General features: G+C 40.1%; 1 protein-coding gene and 1 non-coding gene across 12 annotated transcripts in view; both read left to right on the forward strand.

Moving 5' to 3' along the window:
* LOC102996517 (H-2 class I histocompatibility antigen, Q9 alpha chain-like) overlaps nucleotides 1-20116 on the forward strand; it is a 68774-nt gene that overhangs the window by 8379 nt on the left and 40279 nt on the right. The window contains exon 1 of one of the 11 annotated variants that reach the window (XR_003676703.2): nucleotides 4513-5878. The exons of the other annotated variants lie outside the window; for them this stretch is intronic. The gene's annotated coding sequence lies outside the window, so the exon portion shown is untranslated. Of the gene's footprint in view, nucleotides 1-4512; nucleotides 5879-20116 lie in introns of those variants that run through there. 11 annotated transcript variants of the gene reach the window in all.
* LOC112064396 (small nucleolar RNA SNORA70) lies at nucleotides 8711-8848 on the forward strand. Its single transcript, XR_002891508.1, has one exon. It is a non-coding gene; the product is annotated as a small nucleolar RNA SNORA70 (small nucleolar RNA).

The raw sequence follows: 20116 nt of genomic DNA on the forward strand, positions 1-20116 counted from the left end.
TATTACCATTTTCTTAATTGTTTTGGGTTTGTTTTTGTAGGTCCTTTTCTTCTCTTGTGTTTCCCACTTAGAGAAGTTCCTTTAGCATTTGTTTTAGAGCTGGTTTGGTGGTGCTGAATTCTCTTAGCTTTTGCTTGTCTGTAAAGCTTTTGATTTCCCTGTTGAATCTGAATGAGATCCTTGCCAGGTAGAGTAATCTTGGTTGTAGGTTCTTCCCTTTTATCACTTTAAATATATCATGCCACTCCCTTCTGGCTTGTAGACTGTCTGCTGAGAAATCAGTTGTTAACCTTATGGGAGTTCCCTTGTAAGTTATTTGTTGTTTTTCCCTTGTTGCCTTCAATAATTTTCTTTGTCTTTAATTTTTGTCAGTTTGATTACTATGTGTCTCGCCGTGTTTCTCCTTGGGATTCCACCATTCTGTCTTCCAGGTCACTTACCTGTTCTTCTGCCTCAGTTATTCTGCTATTGATTCCTTCTGGTGTAGTTTTCATTTCAGTTATTATATTGTTCATCTCTGTTTGTTTGTTCTTTCTTCTAGGTCTTTGTTAAACACTTCTTGCATCTTCTTGATCTTTGCCTCCATTCTTTTTCCAAGGTCCTGGATCATCTTCACTATCATTATTCTGAATTCTTTTTCTGGAAGGTTGCCTATCTCCACTTCATTTTGTAGTTTTGCTGGGGTTTTATCTTGTTCTTTCATCTGGTACAACGTCCTCTGCCTTTTCATTTTGTCTATCTTTCTGTGAATGTGGGTTTCCTTCCACAGGCTTCAGAATTGTAGTTCTTCTTGCTTCTGCTCTGCACGTACGTCTTTAAATTGTCATACCATCTGTATTAGTAGGACAGATTCCTGGAAACTGAGCTGCTGAGTCAAAAGGCACGGAAATTTAAAATTCTAATTGTCTTATATTTTCCTTCCCATATGGTTGTATCGATTCCTGCCCACACCAGCATATTATGAGATAGTCTCTTTGCTTACAGTGGAGCCAGTGTTGACATTTTCATATTTAAAAATTTTTGCTAATTTTTTTCATTAAAAAATTTTAATGATTGCGTAACAGGTCTTATTCTGCAGGTGACATACATTTTCCAACCTTTTATTAGCAGATGGGCATTTACTTAGTTTCCTGTTGTTACTTAGTTTCCTTTCTTTTGCCTTAGTTTTCTCTTTATTTTATTTTGCTGCTGCATAAATAGTGTTAGACTAAATATTCTCTGAACATTTGTCCTTATGTGCTAGTGGTTTCATTACTGTGAAAACGGTTCCAGGGTTGAAGGGTATTATTTACAATCAGCTGTCTGTATCCATGGGTTCTGTATCTGTAGCTTCTGCATCTGTGGATACAGAGGGCTGCCATTTTTTAGAAGGGTCTTGAGCATCAGTGGATTTTGGTATCTGTGTGGAACAACTGTAGTACTGATTTTTATGGATATTTCATTACTGCATTTTTTTATTTTTAATTTTTAAATTTTGGTTGTGTTGGGTCTTTGTTGCTGCACGTGGGCTTTCTTTAGTTGGTGGCGAGAGGGAGCTACTCTTCGTTGTGGTGTGTGGGCTTCTCATTGCGGTGGCTTCTCTTGTTGCAGAGCATGGGCTCTAGGTGTGCAGGCTGCAGTAGTTGCGGTAGTAGTAGGTGGATTCTTAACCACTGCGCCACCAGGGAAGCCCCCTTACTGCTTTTTAAGAAGGCTGTTATTCTTTTTTTTTTTTTTTGCGGTACGCGGGCCTCTCACTGCTGTGGCCTCTCCCGTCGCTGAGCACAGGCTCCGGACGTGCAGGCTCAGCGGCCATGGCTCACGGGCCCAGCCGCTCCGCGGCATGTGGGATCTTCCCGGACCGGGGCACGAACCCCTGTCCCCTGCATTGGCAGGTGGGCTCTCAACCACTGTGCCACCAGGGAAGCCCAAGGCTGTTATTCTTTACATTTACCTTGGCAGCAGTGTATGAGCGTTCCCCTTTCCCACATCCCCAGGAGAGAGAGTTATTATCTGCTTTTATTTTTTTCTGGCCAGTAAAAAAAATGTCTTGGTTATTCGAATTACACTTTTTCTTAGTTAGTAATTTTGAATATCTTTTTGTTGTTATTTTTGTTTGTTTGTTATTGGGATTTGTTTTCTGTGCATTTCCAATCCTGTTTTTTGCCTGTTTTTCCTGTTGGGTTGTCTGTCTTTTGCTTATCAATTTATACATACATACATACACACACATGACATACTGTCTTCATTAAGAAATCTAGCCTGACCCTAAGATTCTAATTTACTTTCCTAGGTTTTCTTACAGTGTTTTTTATTTTTTACATTTAAGTCTTTATCTTTGTTTTTAAAAATATGATGTAAAGGGAAGATCTTTATTTTTCTCTAGAGCAGTGCTGTCCAGTAGAAATAAAATGCAAAATACTTATGTAATTTTAAGTCAAAGCTGCATTAAAAAAAGTAAAAAGAAACAAGTGAAATTAATCGTAATAATATATTTTATTTCACCAACTTAACCCATTATATCAAAAATATTTTTACATGTAATCCATTTTAAACAATTATTAATGGGATATTTTATGTTTTCTCAGACTAAGTCTTTGAAATCCAATGTATATTTTACACTCATCAAATCTCAATTCTAGACTAGACGCATTTTAGGTGCTCAGTGGCCACATGTGGCTAATGGTTACTGTTGAATAGCATGCATTAGATGGCTTAGATGGATGGCTAATTGTGCTAGCTACATTTAAATAATCATTCTCTTTTCATTGAATTAAACTATCACACTTGTCATATCTGAAATTCTTTCATAGTGAGATCTGTTTCTGGATTTTTTTTTTTTTTTTTTTTTTTTTTGGTATGGGGGCCTCCCTCTGCTGATCTGAAATTCTTTCATAGTGAGATCTGTTTCTGGATTTTTTTTTTTTTTTTTTTTTGTGGTATGTGGGCCTCCCTCTGCTGTGGCCTCTCTCGTTGCGGAGGACAGGCTCCGGACGCGCAGGCTCAGCGGCCATGGCTCACGGGCCCAGCCGCTTCGCGGCATGTGGGATCCTCCCAGACGGGGGCGCGAACCCGGTTCCCCTGCATCGGCAGGCGGACGCGCAACCGCTGCGCCACCAGGGAAGCCCCTCTGGATTTTTGATTCTATATTCTAATCTTCTATTTATCTCTTCTTACACCAACACCATAGATTTTATTTCATTGATTTTATAGTATTTTCTGAAATCTAGACAGGCAAGTCTCTCTTTCCTGTTATTTTTATACTTTTTCTTAGATGTTTTTGGACATGTATTCCGTATACACTCTGAAATCATTTTTTACTGTTCCCTCCCATCAAAGAAAAAGAGAAAAACCTATTGTGATTCTAAACGGAAAAACATTAAATGTATAATTTAATTTGGGTATTGTGGCATTTTTTATGTGTCTTCCCAGTCAAGAATGTGGTTTGTTTTCCATTTATTTAGGTCTTATTTTATTTCTTCAATAAGATCTTCATTAAAAAAAATTTATTTAATTTTGGCTGTGCTGGGTCTTTGTTGCTGCGCACGGGCTTTCTCTAGTTCCTGCAAGCGGGGGCTACTCTTCGTTGTGGCGCGCAAGTTTCTCACTGTGGTGGCTTCTCTTGTTGCGGAGCTCGGGCTCTAGGCGAGCGGGTTTCAGTAGTTGTGGCACACAGGCTCAGTAGTTGTGGCTCGTGGGCTCTAGGGCGCAGGCTCAGTGGTTGTGGCGTATGGGCTTGGTTGCTCCACGGCATGTGGGATCTTCCCAGACCAGGGCTCAAACCCGTGTTCCCCTGCATTGGCAGGTGGATTCTCGACCACTGTGCCACCAGGGAAGTCCCAAGATCTTCATTTTTAAAAAACAGATTCATTTAGCATATTTTTGGCTGTTATGAATGGAGATTTTCCCTTAGTTTCTGATAAGCATACCAGGTGCTTCATTGCTTGGATAAAGAAGTAAGAAATAATTGATATTTAACTGTTTCTCATATCTAGACCCCCATCACAGTCTCTTACTAATAGTAGTAAATTTTTAATTATAGAGTTCATTTAGGTATTAACTGGCACTCCCTGTTTTCATAGGTTTCCCCAGACAGTTCTTGTGCATTTGGCCAGAAAAGCTCATCTGAGATCTGCTAATCTGTATGCTAAAGATTCTCAAAATTTGTTTCTGGTTTATATGTCTCTCCTGAAACTCACACATCTGGAGCTCAACATGTATGAACTGAGACTTTTCCCTCTCACTCTTTCACAACTAATGTGTTACTGAGTTCCAGGAATTCTTCTTCTTAACTGCTGCCCTTTTCTCCCTCCCTAGTGTATCAAAGAATTTGTAGATATTTTAAAAAACTACTGCAGAGATTAAAGGGTCTCAATTTATAGAGCCTTCAGAAGTAAATTTCCCTGCCCTTTACATCACCTGTGAAGGTGCTCTTTTGGTTTGAACTGCTCAGTCATTCTGTTGCTCTCACGAGTACCCCTTTCCATGTGCTAATACAGTTACTAGCGTTGATATCTATCATTTTCTGTCTGAGAAGATTAAAAAAATCCTAAATCCTAGGGCACATAGATGGAAAACATGTATTGGGAGAGGGGTATGTATTAGTCTCCTAGGGTTACTATAACAAGGTATCACAAACTGGTGGCTTAAAAGAACAAAATTTGGGTTTCGCTGGTGGCGCAGTGGTTGAGAGTCCACCGGCCGATATGATGCAGGGGACACGGGTTTGTGCCCTGGTCCGGGAAGATCCCACATGCCGCGGAGTGGCTAGGCCCGTGAGCCGTGTCCACTGAGCCTGTGTGTCCGGAGCCGGTGCTCCGCAACGGGAGAGGCCACAACAGTGAGAGGCCCGCGTAGCGCAAAAAAAAAAAAAAAAAGATTTATTCTCTCACAGGTCTGGAGGAAGACTGAAATCAAGGTGTTGGTCAGGTTGATAGCTCCTGGAGGCTTTGAGGGAGAATCTGTTCCGTGCCTCTCTCCTAGCTTCTTGTGGTGGCCAGCAATCCTTTGTGTTCCTTGGCAGTCTCTCTCTCCACTGTCACATGGTGTTCTCTATGTGTGTGTGTGTGTGTGTGTGTGTGTGTGTATGTGTGTGTGTGTGTGTGTCCATGTCCAAAATTCCTTCTTCTAAAAAGAACATCAGTCATTGGATTAATGCCCACCTTAATCCAGTATGCCCTCCTTTTAACTTGATTACATTTACAAAGACCCTATTTCCAAATAAGATTGCATTCTGAGATTCCTAGTGGACATGAATTTTGGGGGGACACTATTCAACCCAATATAGGGTATAAATTTTATATTTCACTGGTGTTTGTAGACACTTCACCAGAGAGCAGTTTCCATGACACTGCAATATCCAGATGTCCTTGATGTAGACATTGAGTTGGTCAGTGGACTAGTCAGATTGTAGAACCATGGCTGCTACTTGTTCATATGCAAATATTTGGTTATGGGAAGCTAAAAGAATTAGTACTAAGTAGGAGAAGTTGAAAATAGTAACTGGCATAAAGATGATTTTTGTAACCACTTTTATGTATGCTCTCATTGTTAGCTGAGCCTGGGAAATTTGCCAGTTTTGATCATCTGACTCTGTGTCATGATACAACCTTGCTTGATTACTTGGTGCCAAGGGGATCATACCAGAGGTCATCCCTGGTATTCTTTGGCCTGTAGGCAAAGCCTTTTTTCAAATCACACAAGTGCAAGATGTGCTTATCTAAGTGACACTTCAGTAGAGGAATCATGGGATTGTCAAGCTCTCCTCCACTCCCTTTACTTGATATGCATAGAAGAGGCACTTTTACCGCCAGGAAAGATTGCAGAATTTGGTTTTCTTGATTCTCAAGCTGGCTCTATTTTAGGGAGGGGACCAAAAGAAGTGGCTGCTCCTAGTACAGTGAGTATGTAGTAGATATTCTATAAATGTTTGTTGAATTAAGGAATCTTTTTCTCATAGGGGTAGCTGTTGGCATAATACATCGCTAATATTTATCTATATAGTGCTTTGTCTCCTTTGACTTCCACAACATTAGTATGTGGAAGGTTTTATTACTCCAGCTCTCCCCACTGCCAAATTATCATCCATCAGAACTAAGTTATTGTTATTTGTAGTTCCCTAAATTTAGTGCCCTATTTCACAGCTTGATGCCTTTGTTTTCCTGGATTCCTCCTAATCTTGCTCCCACCTCCAAGTTGTTAATATTTTTCTTTGCAAAACTTCTGTACTTTTATAGTGTTCTTGAACTATTGATGTTTTTATATCTGTCCTCCACTGGACTAGGAACTACTTGAGAGCAGAAATTGCTTTTGTTTTCCCATTGCTTCACAGTGTTTGACACACAGGAAGCCTTAGCTCAAAGAAGGAGATCAAGGCTTGGAATGAATTAGTAATTTGCCTGAGGTCACACAGCTGGTGTATGGCAGAGCCAGAGGAGAATCTAGATCCTTAACCACTCAACAACTATAAAGAAGAAAACACTGCACGGGTGTCAGGAGACCCAAGGACTAACCTTGAGTTGGCAGCTCTTGTGTTATCCTACCTAAGTGAGATTCTTTACCTTTATGGTATCAGTATTTCGGTTCTTGTTTGTAATGCTCTTTTTAGGACCATCAACCAAAGGTTCTTTTTGTATGCATTTCTTCCAAGGAAATTGAAAAAGTCTCAATTCCCTATAGATTCCTTTTAAGATAAGTCGCTGAAGAGAACTCTTGGCTATGATGAAGGTATAAAGAATTTCCTTTTCTGGCTCCAGAGTATCCCTCCTATGAGGAGTTCAGACTAGGTGCTCTATAGGGCCCTTTTGGATTTTATATTCCAAGTCTTTCTACCTCACCTGAATGCTCTCCATTGATGACTCCACTACCCTTTATTCTTTCTTTCCCTCATCTTTATGTTGAGATGGAACGTTTCCTCAGGAGCGGCCACCTTCTGCTCTCCATGGTCCTGAAAAGATGTCTCTGGGTTTCCTGAAAGTTTCTGTTTCCCAAATGCAAATTTGAGTTTTGATTGGTTCTTGAAGAAAAAGAAGATGGCAGATGATCTGCTAATGATTTACTGGAAAACACAGGAGAATGAAATGCACTACCCAGGTGGTAGAGTCAGATCTTCTGTTATTTTGCATTTCTCCATCTCTCACTCTTTCTTTTGGCTGCCTCAGTGAGTCCACCTCTGCTTCTCTTGTTGCTGAGGTCTCAGACCTTATGATTTACTCTAGAGGTGCTGGCATAACTGAGCTCAGATTTAGGATTAAGGAGATTAGGACTGGAGAAGGATTAGGTAGGTTCCAGAGGCTGATGGGTTTATCTGTCAGAGAGACTTCAGGAGCTCTGTATATCTCACACTCAGACCTTTGTCTGCTCTGGGAGCAACACAGTGTTGTCACTGATGATGCCCTGATTCACTTCAGTGAATCCCTGAGGAACTAGAATGTCCTCCCTCCTATCCTAAGAATTCCACTGCTTAGGAAGTGACCCAAAAGTGATAGTCTCTAAAGTCCTCTCCCTGTTCCCATAGAGCACCACAGAAAGATTCCAGGTGGAGATCCTGACCCTTAGGATGTGAAACTACTGGAATGAGATTTTTTTTTCTTTCTTTCTTTTTTTTTTTTAAAGGGCATTTTCTTTGCTGTTGATATCCAGTGCTTCACTGCTTTGTTAATTATGTTGTAATTCCTCTCCTGTATCCCTCCCATTTAATTAATTGCCAGTTTCTGACATTTCTAAACATCTTAGCTGTCCCCTCCTTCCTTTTCCACTTTGTTCTATTTCAGGCCCTTCCTATACTGTGGCAACTGACTCCCTACCTTTATCTGAGCATTTGGTTTCACTCCCTTACCTCACTCCCAGTCTTTCCTCTGTACTGACTCCTCGGTGATATTTCTGGCTCAGAACTCTGTAGTATTCCCCTACTCAGTCATCTTTGATGATGACTTTTATCCTTCCTGATTGGGTAAGACCTAAATCTCTCTGGAATGGCTTACAAGACTCTTTATGATCTTGTCCAATGGGCTGTCCTAACTTTATAGGTGGGAGATTTGTGAGGAAGAACAGACCACTTGTAGAGAAATAGACACTGCATCTTTGTGCACTTAGGTATGTGAGGGATTCCATATGTCATCCCGTTCAAATGTAAGGAGAGAAAGTTTAAAACAGCTTTCTACAGTCTTCGTTTTGGCTGGTGAAAGGAGCAAAGTGATCCTTCTTGTTTGTCAGACTGAGCACTTTCTAGGGAAGCCAAAAGCTTTGCAAACTGCTCATGGAAATTACTCTTTCTCTTTGCAATAGAAGTGGGCCATGGACCACTGAGGACACTCATTACACATGTACTCCTCAAATATTGAAGGAAGAGTCCATCAGAAACAAACTTTTATTGAGAGACTGTGTTAGGCATTGTGCTAGTTCCATGGATACCAGTGAACAAGACAGACATAGTCCCTTCAGGAATCTGAGGTCATAGCTGGGAAAAGAGGCAGCTAATTCCAAAATGTTTCTCCAGAGATATAGCCAGTTTCAAACTAACTGTAGTCTTGATCATAACTCCTTTATTTTTTTATTTTTAATTTTTTTCATAACTCCTTTAGAGTTATTGTTTTCATAGTCTTTTTTTCTTTTATCAGTCTTTATAGTGCTTCCTCTTTTTTGCATTCAAATCAGAATTTAACAAAGCCTTTATTGGCCCTGCTGACCTAGGTAGCAACAATATTCCCTTTGCTGCAGTGAGAGAAGTGGTCTGCATTTATTTTACTTTCTTCATTCTCATCTTTCCCCATGGGGGCCGAGTGTGCAGTGGCTGCAAACAACAGCCTCCTTGGTAGTGTATGCAGCCTGTTGCCTGAATGGGTTGTCCTAAGGGACCTTGGAGACAGCTCTTTCCAGTGGACATTCATGACTGGCATGCTGTCCCCAATCTAGGCTCCAGACAGGTATGTGCGGCGTCTTTGGAAAGCCCCAGGACACAGTGGCCAGGGTCCACATTGGCCAAATCATAATGTCCATCCACACCAAGCTGCAGAACAAGGAGCATGTGATTGAGGCCCTCCGCAGGGCCAAGTTCAAGTTCCCTGGCCTCCACAAGATCTACATCTCCGAGAAGTGGGGATTTACTAAGTTTAACAGGGATGAATTTGAAAACATGGTGGCAGAAAAGTGGCTCATCCCGGATGGCTGTGGGGTCAAATGCATCCCTAATTGTGGCCCCTGGACAAATGGTGGGCCCTGCACTCTTGAGAGTTTTGGCGCTGTCCTCTTCTTACTCATGCCCACCAATAAATCCTACTTTCCTGTCAAAAAAAAATTATCATCTTTCTTTGACTTCTGCAGTCCCACTTCTTCTCGCCACTTAATTTACACTGTCTTCCAGTGGTCCTCAGAGGCCTTTCCTTAGTCTTCTCTATGGCACCTGACACCACTCATGGTGCTCCCTCCTTAGTCTCAGAGCACTGTTGGATCCTGTCCAGTCTGCTCAGTCTCTCCCTTTGTCCCCACCACCTCTTCCCACCTGGCCCCTCCACTTGCCTCTCCCATGAACCTCTAACAGACGCTTCCTCAACACCCTCCTCACATTCCCAAGATAAGCTGAGTCAAACTTTGAAGTGAAAAGAAAGTTTTATTTGGACATCATCTGCATTTCTTTTTTTTTAAACATCTTTATTGGAGTATAATTGCTTTACAATGGTGTGTTAGCTTCTGCTTTATAGCAAAGTGAATCAGCTATACATATACATATATCCCCATATCTCCTCCCTCTTGCGTCTCCCTCCCACCCTCCCTATCCCACCCCTCTAGGTGGTCACAAAGCACCGAGCTGATCTCGCTATACTATGCAGCTACTTCCCACTAGCTATTTTACATTTGGTAGTGTATATATGTCCATGCCACTCTCTCACTTCATCCCAGCTTACCCTTCCCCCTCCCTGTGTCCTCAAGTCCATTCTTTATGTCTGCGTCTTTTATTCCTGTCCTGCTGCTAGGTTCTTCAGAACCATTTTTTTGTTAAGAGTCCGTATATATGTGTTAGCATACAGTATTTGTTTTTCTCTTTCTGACTTACTTCACTCTGTCTAGGTCCATCCACCTCACTACAGATAACTCAATTTCGTTTCTTTTTATGAGCCCCACTCTTGCCAACACCTTGATTGCAGCCTTGTAGGCACCCTGAAATAGATGACCCAGCTTATGCTGTGCTTGGATTGCTGACCCACAGAAACTGTGAGATGCTGTGAGATCCTCTTGTTTGGGGTAATTTGTTATGCAGTCATAGATAATATATTGCAGATGTATTGAAATGCCAACTGCCCAATAACTGGAGGCCTGGGGGCCCATGGCAAATTATAGACTCCTTTGCCAAGTGTTAAAAACACCACTGATCCAACTGGATGGTGATTTCTTGCAGCCCCACTCGCTGGGAGAAGAAGAAACCCCAGGTTCTAATTAGCTTATTATTCAGGCTACCCAACATGAGCTCCCAGTGTTATTTTCAGACAGTTCTGCTTCTTGCATCATAAAGATAATAGAATAACACTAGAGTGAGTTAATGAGGTTAGGACAGTGGATTATAGACCCCCTTATGTAGGGATGTGTTTTTCTAGACACTTGAAATCTCACTATGAGGAGAAAGAGTTGTTGAAGGTACCAAATAAACTTAAGAGAAAGGAGTTTCCAACAAAATGTCAGTATCTTAACTAAGAAGTAATCTTGTGACCTCCAAGGGCAGGAAACAGGAAGCTGTAGGTAAGCTGTGGTAGAAGTGAAGGCTGATTTCTAACCAAATAAATTTCGAGAGAAAAAAACAAAAAGAATCAGTAAGTTAGGAGACATAGCAACCAAAATCAATGAGTACATCTCTTTGGATCCTGGTTTAAACACCTCAGTTGTTAAGAAAAAAATATAATTAGGGAAGTGTGAACATGCACTGGATGTTTGATGATGTTAAGAATTGTTATTTTTAGAAATGATATTGTAATTATGAAATTTATAAAATTAATTTTAGGGATACATTAAAAATATTACAGATGAAATGATATATCTATAATTTTGTTTAAAATATCCAGCATGTACTGGGGGGAGAACTAGGTGGGAATATAAATGATGCAAGGTTGATTCCAACTACATGACATATGGAAAAGGCAAAACTACAGAGACAAGAAAACCTAGTGGTAACTGGTGGGGTGGGGTGGGGTAGGGAGATAAATAGGTAGAACACAGAGGATTTTTAGGGCAATGAAAATGCTTTGTATGCTATAATAATAATGAATAGATGTCATACATTTGTTCAAACCATAGTATGTACAACTCCAAGAGTGAACACTAAGGAACACTATGGACTTCATGATTATGATGTGTCAATGTAGGTTCATCCTTGGTAAAATATGTACCATTCTGATGAGTGGTGTTGATAATGGGGGAGACTGTGTAAGTGTGGGGGCAGAGGGTATATGGAAAATCTCTGTACCTTCCTCTCAATTTTGTTGAAAATCTAAAACTTTTCTAAAACAATAAAATCTTCTAAAAAAATAAAAAAAAATACACATACAAAGCAAAAAAAACCCCAAAAAACAAAATGAAACCTGTTCAGTAGAAGGACTCAGTATCAGAATTGAGCGGGCAGAAGAAAGAATTTGAAGATAGTTCAATAGAGTTTATCTGGTATGAAGAATTGGAATAAATAAGAATAAAAAAATATGAACAGAGCCTCAGATACTGTGGGACAACATCAGTACCAACATATGCATAATAGGAGTCTCAGCAAAGGAGGAAAGAGAAAAAGCAGAAAAAATAAATAAAGGCTTAAAACTCCCCAAATTTGATGAGAAACTTGAATCTATACACCCAAGAGATGTATCAAATTCCAAGTAAGATGATCCATACCAATACACATTATGGTCAAAAGATTGTGAACAAAAGAAAAGAGAAAAATTTGCAAGCAGTAGGAAAAAAAGCTCATTACATATTAAACACACACCCACACACAATAAGAATAACAGCTAACTTCTCATCAGAAACAACAGAGGCCAGAAAGCATTGATACATTCAAAATGAAAAGCAAAATAAAGCTAAACAAAAACACAGAAACCACCAAATAACATGTTAACAAAGAATCCTATATCTAGCAAAGCTATGATTTGAAACTGAAGACAAAGACATTCCCAAGGACACTGAGAGGATTTATTGCTAGCAGATCTGTTTTACAAGAAATACTATAGTTAAGTTCTTTAGGCTGAGAAGAAATGACACCAGACAATAACCCCAATCTGCATGAAAAAAACAAAGAGCACCAGGAAAGGTAATAACATAATTATGAAAAATATTATAAATGTAATTTTATCTTATCTGACTTAAATTATATAAAGCAATAATAAATTTATTGCATTGGGCTTACAGCATCTTCAGATGTAATATATATTCATGTGAATAATTGGACAAAGGATAGAGGAAGGAATGGAACTCTTTTGGAGTAAGGAAATGACAAAAATGGTAATTTGAATCCACAAGAGGAAGAGTACTGGAAATGCTAAATACAGAGTTTAAAATGAAAGGCTCAAGTATGTTTTTTCTCCTTTCCCAACTTCTTTAAAATTATATAAATCAATATGATGCTATGTTATAAATATAGCTTTGTAATATATAGATGTAATATGTATGACGATATTAACACGAAGGAGAGGAGTCATAACAAAACTATATCAGAGCCAGGTTTCTGTGCTTACTGGAATTAAATTAGTATTTATCCAAAGTATAGTGTGATATGTTAAGGTAGAGATTGTAATTCCTAAAGAAACCACTATAAAATAATTCAGAATTACACTTAGAAATGAACAAAATAATTTATATGGCTCATAGCAAAATATCTACTTAATAAAAGACAATAAGGAAGGAACAGAGGAACAAAAAGACGTGAGATACATAAAAAATGGTAAACAAATCCCTCAGATAAAAAATAACATTAAATGTGAATGGATTAAACATACATAGTTTTTTGTGCTACATAATAAGTGATCACAAACCTAGCCCCCAAATCAACACACATTTATTATCTCACAATTTCTGTGGGTCAGGACTCCAAGTATACCTCAGCTGGGTTCTCTGCAAGGCTGTATTAAGGTGTCAGTTGTGTTCTTAACTGGAGGATTGACTGTAAGATCCACTTCCACACTCACTAAGGACGTCAGTAGAATTCAGTTCCCTGTGGTTATAAGACTGAGGGACTTGACTTCTTGCTGGTTGTTGGCTGGAGGTTGCCCTCAGCTCCTAGTAACCACCCTCAGCTCCTTGTCACATGGGACTCTCAACATGGCTGCTGCTTCAAAGCCAGCACAGGAGAGTGTCTCAAGAAAGTCTACTAGCAAAACAGACTCTGTAGCAATGTGATCATAGGCATGACATCCCATCACTTTTGCCATATTCTATCCATTAGAAACAAGTCACAGGTCTCAGAAACAGTCGAGGGGAGGGTTATAATAAAAGGGCTTAAATATTAGAAGATGAGGATCATTAGGGGTCATCTTAGAGTTTGTCTGCCACAGAGAGAACTTCTTTAACCTGATAAAGAGCATTTATGAAAAACCTAACATCTTAATGGTGAAAGAATGAATGCTTTCCCCCAAGATTGAGAACAAGGTATGTCTGCTGCCACCATTTCTATAAGCATTGTACTAGAGGTTATAGCTAGTGCAATTAGAAAAAAAAAAAAGACATCTACACTGGAAAGGAAGAAATAACACTATCTTTATTTGAAAATAATGTGATCCTGCATTTTGAAAACCCTAAGGTACTCTCCCAAACACACAGATTACTGGAATGAATAAATTAATTCAGCCAGGTAATACAGTACAAGATTGTGACAGATAGATTCTAAGGTAGCCCCTATAGTCCCTGCCTCCTGGTGTTATTCATTTGTGTGATAACTTACACTTGAGGCTCTTGACCAATAGATTATGGCCAGGGTTATGGAATATGACTTATGTGATTACATTACATAGGATTGTCACTTCTATCTTAGAAAGAGGCTTTCTTCTCTATTGGCTTTAATGAAGCAAGCAGCCATGTTGGGAGGAACATGGAAAGTAATTGAGGGCTGCTTCTTGGAGCTGGGGTGGCCTCTGGTCAGCAATCAGCAACAAGCTGAAGCCCTTCTTCCTATAGCCACATGGAATTGAATTCTGCCAACAGTTTGGGAGCTTGAAAGCAGATCCTTCTCTTGTCAAGTCTTGAGATGGCCAATACCTTGATTACAGGCTTGTGAGACCCTAAGCAGAGGACCCACTAATCTGTGCCCAGATTCCTGCCCCACAAAGCCTGCAAGATAATAAATGTTTATGGTTTTAGCCATTGAATTGATGGTAATATTGTTATGCATTAGTAGAAATATAATATGTATTTTAGTACCTGAAAGTGGGATATTGCTATAACAAAGACCTACAAATGGAATAGCAGGTTTGGAAACAGGCAGTTGGTAGAGGCTAGGAGAATTTTAAGCATGGTGGGGGACTTCCCTGGTGGTGCAGTGGTTAAGACTCTGTGCTCCCAATGCATGGGGCCCGGGTTTGATCCTTGGTCAGGGAACTAGATCCCACATGCATGCTGCAACTAAGAGTTCATATGCCTCAACTAAGGAGCCTGTGAGTTGTAACTAAGGAGCCTGCCTGCTGCAACCAAGACCTGGCGCAACCAAATAAATAAATATATATATATTTAAAAAAAGCATGGTGGAGGGAAGTCCCTGGTGGTCCAGTGGTTAGGACTCAGTGCTTTCACAGGAAAGGAAAGGAAAGGAAGAAAGAAAAAAGGAAGGAAGGAAGAGAAAGGGAAGAAAAGAAAAAGGAAGGAAGAAGGAAGGAAGGAAGGAAGGGAAGACCCCTTCCTGTGAAAGCACTGGAATCACAACTAACTGCTGAACAAACATCGACAGGAAGACACTGGAACTCACCAAAAAAGATACCCCACATTCAAAGATAAAGGAGAAGCCACAATGAGACAGTAGGAGGGGGGCAATCACAATAAAAACAAATCTCATAATTGCTGGGTAGATGACTCACAAACTGGAGAACACTTATACCACAGAAGTCCACCCACTGGAGTGAAGGTTCTGAGCCCCACGTCAGGATTCCCAACCTGGGGGTCGGGCAACGGGAAGAGGAATTCCCAGAGAATCAGACTTTGAAGGCTAGCGGAATTTGATTGCAAGACTTCAGCAGGACTGGAGGAAACAGACTCCACTCTTGGAGGGCACACACAAAGTGATGTGTGCATCAGGACCTGGGGGAAGGAACAATAACCCCATAGGAGACTGAAGCAGACCTACCTGCTAGTGTTGGAGGGTCTCCTGCAGAGGCGGAGGGTAGCTGTGCTCACCATGGGGACAAGGACACTGGCAGCAGAGGTTCTGGGAAGTGCTTCTTGGTGTGAGCCCTCCCAGAGTCCATCATTAGCCCCACCAAAAAGCCTGCAGGCTCCAGTGCTGGGTCAGGCCAAACAACCAACAGGGAGGGAACTCACCCCACCCATCAACAGACAAGCAAACTAAAGTTTTACTGAGCTCTGCCTGCCAGAGCAACACCCAACTCTACCCACCACCAGTCCCTCCCATCAGGAAGCTTGCAGAAGCCTCTTAGATAGCCTCATCTACCAGAAGGCAGACAGCAGAAGCAAGAAGAACTACAATCCTGCAGCCTGTGGAACAAAAACCACATTCACAGAAAGACAAAATGAAAAGGCAGAGGACTATGTACCAGATAAAGGACCAACATAAAACCCCAGAAAAACAACGAAATGAGGTGGAGATAGGCAACCTTCCAGAGAAAGAATTCAGAATAATGACAGTGAAGATGATCCAGGACCTCGGAAAAACAATGGAGGCAAAGATGGAAAAAGAATGGAGGCAAAGATCGAGAAGATGCAAGAAATGTTTAACGAAGACCTAGAAGAATTAAAGACCAAACACCTAGAAGAATTAAAGAACCAACAAACAGAGATGAACAATACAGTAACTAAAATAAAAAATACACTAGAGGGAAACAATAGCAGAATAACTGAAGCAGAAGAACGGATGAGTGACATGGAAGACAGAATGGTACAATTCACTGCCATGGAACAGAATAAAGAAAAACGAATGAAAAGAAATGAAGACAGCCTAAGAGAGCTCTGGGACAACATTAAACAAACAAACATTCGTATTATAGGGGTCGCAAAAGGAGAAGAGAAAGGAAAAGGACCCGAGAAAATATTTGAAGAGAATATAGATGAAAACTTCCCTAACATGGGAAAGGAAATAGCCACCCAAGTCCAGGAAGTGCAGAGAGCCCCAGGCAGGATAAACCCAAGGAGAAACACGGCGAGACACATAGTAATCAAACTGACAAAAATTAAAGACAAAGAAAAATTGTTGAAGGCAACAAGGGAAAAACAACAAATAACTTACAAGGGAACTCCCATAAGGTTAACAGCTGATTTCTCAGCAGTCTACAAGCCAGAAGGTAGTGGCACGATGTATTTAAAGTGATGAAAGGGAAGATAACTCTGCCTGGCAAGGATCTCATTCAGATTCAATGGAGAAATCAAAAGCTTTACAGACAAGGGAAAGCTAAGAGAATTCAGCACCTCCAAACCAGCTCTACAACAAATGCTAAAGGAACTTCTCTAAGTGGGAAACACAAGAGAAGAAAAGGACCTAATCAGATGAAATAGACTTTAAAATAAAGAATGTTGCAAGAGAGAACGAAGGACACTACATAATGATCAAGGGATCAATCCAAGAAAAAGATATAACAATTAGAAATATATAGGCACCCAACATAAGAGCACCTCAATACATAAGGCAGCTGCTAACAGCTATAAAAGAGGAAATTGACAGTAACACAATAATAGTGGGGGATTTTAACACCTCACTTACACCAATGGACAGATTACCCAGACAGAAAATTAATAAGGAAACACAAGCTTTAAATGACACAATAGATCAGATAGATTTAATTGATGTTTATGAGACATTCCAGCCAAGAACGGCAGATTACACTTTCTTCTCAAGTGCACATGGAACCTTCTCCAGGACAGATGACATCTTGGGTCACAAATCAAGCCTCAGTAAATTTAAGAAAACTGAAATCATATCAAACATCGTTTCTGACCACAATGCTATGAGATTAGAAATCAGTTTCGGGGAAAAAAACGTAAAAAACACAAGCACATGGAGGCTAAACAATATGTTACTAAATAATCAAGAGATCACTGGAGAAATCAAAGAGGAAATCAAAAAATACCTACAGACAAATGACAATGAAAACATGATCCAAAACTTATGGGTTGTAGCAAAAACAGTTCTAAGAGGAAGCTTATAGCAGTACAATCCTATCTCAAGAAACAAGAAAAATCTCAAATATACAATCTTAGGTTCCTACATCTAAAGGAACTAGAGAAAGAAGAACAAACACAACCCAAAGTTAGTAGAAGGAAAGAAATCATGAAGATTAAAGCAGAAATGAATGAAATAGAAACAAAACAATAGCAAAGATCAATAAAACTAAAAGCTGGTTCTTTGAGAAGATAAACAAAATTGATAAACCTTTAGCCAGACTCATCAAGAAAAAGAGGGAGAGGACTCAAATCAATCAAATTAGAAATGAAAAAAGAGAAGTTACAACAGACACTGCAGAAGTACAGAGCATCCTAAGAGACTACTACAAGCAACTCTATGCCAATGAAATGGACAACCTGGAAGAAATGGACAAATTCTTAGAAAGGTATCCTTCCAAGACTGAACCAGGAAGAAATAGAAAATATGAACAGACAAGTCACAAGTAATGAAATTGACACTGTGATTAAAAATCTTCAGACAGGGCTTCCCTGGTGGCGCAGTGGTTGAGAGTCCGCCTGCCGATGCAAGGGACGCGGGTTCGTGCCCTGGTCCGGGAAGATCCCACATGCCGTGGAGCGGCTAGGCCCATGAACCATGGCCGCTGAGCCTGCGCGTCCGGAGCCTGTGCTCCGCAACGAAAGAGGCCACAACAGTGAGAGGCCCGCATACCACAAAAAAAAAAAAAAAAAAATCTTCCAATAAACGAAAGTCCAAGACCAGATGGCTTCACAGTTGAATTCTATGAAACATTTAGAGAAGAGCTTACACTCATCCTTCTCAATTCTTCCAAAAAGTTGCACAGGAACGAACACTCCCAAACTCATTCTACGAGGCCACCATCACTCTGATACCAAAACCAGACAAAGATACTACATAAAAAATTACAGACCAATATCACTGATGAATATAGATGCAAAAATCCTCAAAAAAATACTAGCAAACAGAATCCAACAACACATTAAAAGGATCATACACCATGGTCTAGTGGGATTTATCTCAGGGATGCAAGGATTCTTCAATATATGCAAATCAATCAATGTGATATACCATATTAACAAATTGAAAATAAAAACCATATGATCATCTCAATAGATGCAGAAAAAGCTTTTGACAAAATACAACACAACACCCATTTATGATAAAAACTCTCCAGGAAGTGGGCATACAGGGAACCTACCTCAACGTAATAAAGGCCATACATGATAAACTCACAGCAAACATCATTCTCAATGGTGAAAAACTGAAAGCATTTCCTCTAAGATCAGGAACAAGATGAGGATGTCCACTCTCACCACTATTATTCAACATAGTTTTGGAAGTCCTAGCTACGGCAGTCAGAGAAGAAAAAGAAATAAAAGGAATACACGTTGGAAAAGAAGAAGTAAAACTGTCACTGTTTGCAGATGACATGATACTATACATAGATAATCCTAAAGATGCCACCAGAAAACTACTAGAGCTAATCAATGAATTTGGTAAAGTTGCAGGATACAAAATTAATGCACAGAAATCTCTTGCATTCCTATACACTAATGATGAAAAATCTGAAAGAGAAATTAAGGAAACACTCCCATTTACCACTGCAACAAAAAGAATAAAATACCTAGTAATAAACCTACCTAAGGAGGTAAAAGACCTGTACTCAGAAAACTATAAGACACTGATGAAGGAAATCAAAAATGACACAAACAGATGGAGAGATATATCATGTTCTTGGATTAGAAGAATCAATATTGTGAAAATGACTGTACTACCCACAGCAATCTACAGATTGAATGCAATCCCTATCAAATTACCGATAGCATTTTTTACAGAACTAGAACAAAAAGTCTTACAATTTGTATGGAGACACAAAAGCCTCGGAATAGCCAAAGCAATGTTGAGGGAAAAAACTGGAGCTGGAGGAATCAGACTCCCTGACTTCAGACTATACTACAAAGCTACAGTAATCAAGACAATATGATAGGGCTTCCCCAGTGACGCAGTGGTTAAGAATCTGCCTGCCAATGTGGGAGACACAGGTTCGAGCCCTGCTCCAGGAAGATCCCACAGGCCGCGGAGCAATTAAGCCCGTGCTCCACAACTACTGAGCCTGCGCTCTAGAGCCCGTGAGCCACAACTGCTGAGCCTGTGCTCTTAGAGCCAGCAAGCCACAACTACTGAAGCCTGTGCTCCTAGAGCCCGTGCTCCGCAACGAGAAGCCACGGCAATGAGAAGCCCATGCACCACAACGAAGAGTAGCCCCCACCCACCACAACTAGAGAAAGCCCACAGGCAGCAACAAAGACACAATGCAGCTAAAAATAAATTAATTAATTTAAAAAGAAAGGAATGAAATCGGAACACTCCCTAACAACATACACAAGAATAAACTCAAAATGGATTAAAGACCTAAATGTAAGACTGGACACTATAAAACTCTTAGAGGAAAACATAGGAAGTACACTCTCTGACATAAATCAGCAAGATATTTTTTGATCCACCTCCTAGAGTAATGGAAATAAAAACAAAAATAAACAAATGGGACCTAATGAAACTTAAAAGGTTTGCACAAAATATATTAAATATATAAATAGACATTTCTCCAAAGAAGACATACAGATGGCCAAGAAGCACATGAAAAGCTGCTCAGCATCACTAGTTATTAGAGAAATGCAAATCAAAACTACAATGAGGTATCACCTCACACCACTTAGAATAGGCATCATCAGAAAATCTACAAACAACAAATGCCAGAGAGGGTGTGGAGAAAAGGGAATCCTCTTGCACTGTTGGTGGGAATGTAAA

Source organism: Physeter macrocephalus, chromosome 18 (genome assembly GCF_002837175.3).
Source record: "Physeter macrocephalus isolate SW-GA chromosome 18, ASM283717v5, whole genome shotgun sequence".
NCBI classification, from domain to species: Eukaryota; Metazoa; Chordata; class Mammalia; order Artiodactyla; family Physeteridae; genus Physeter; species Physeter macrocephalus.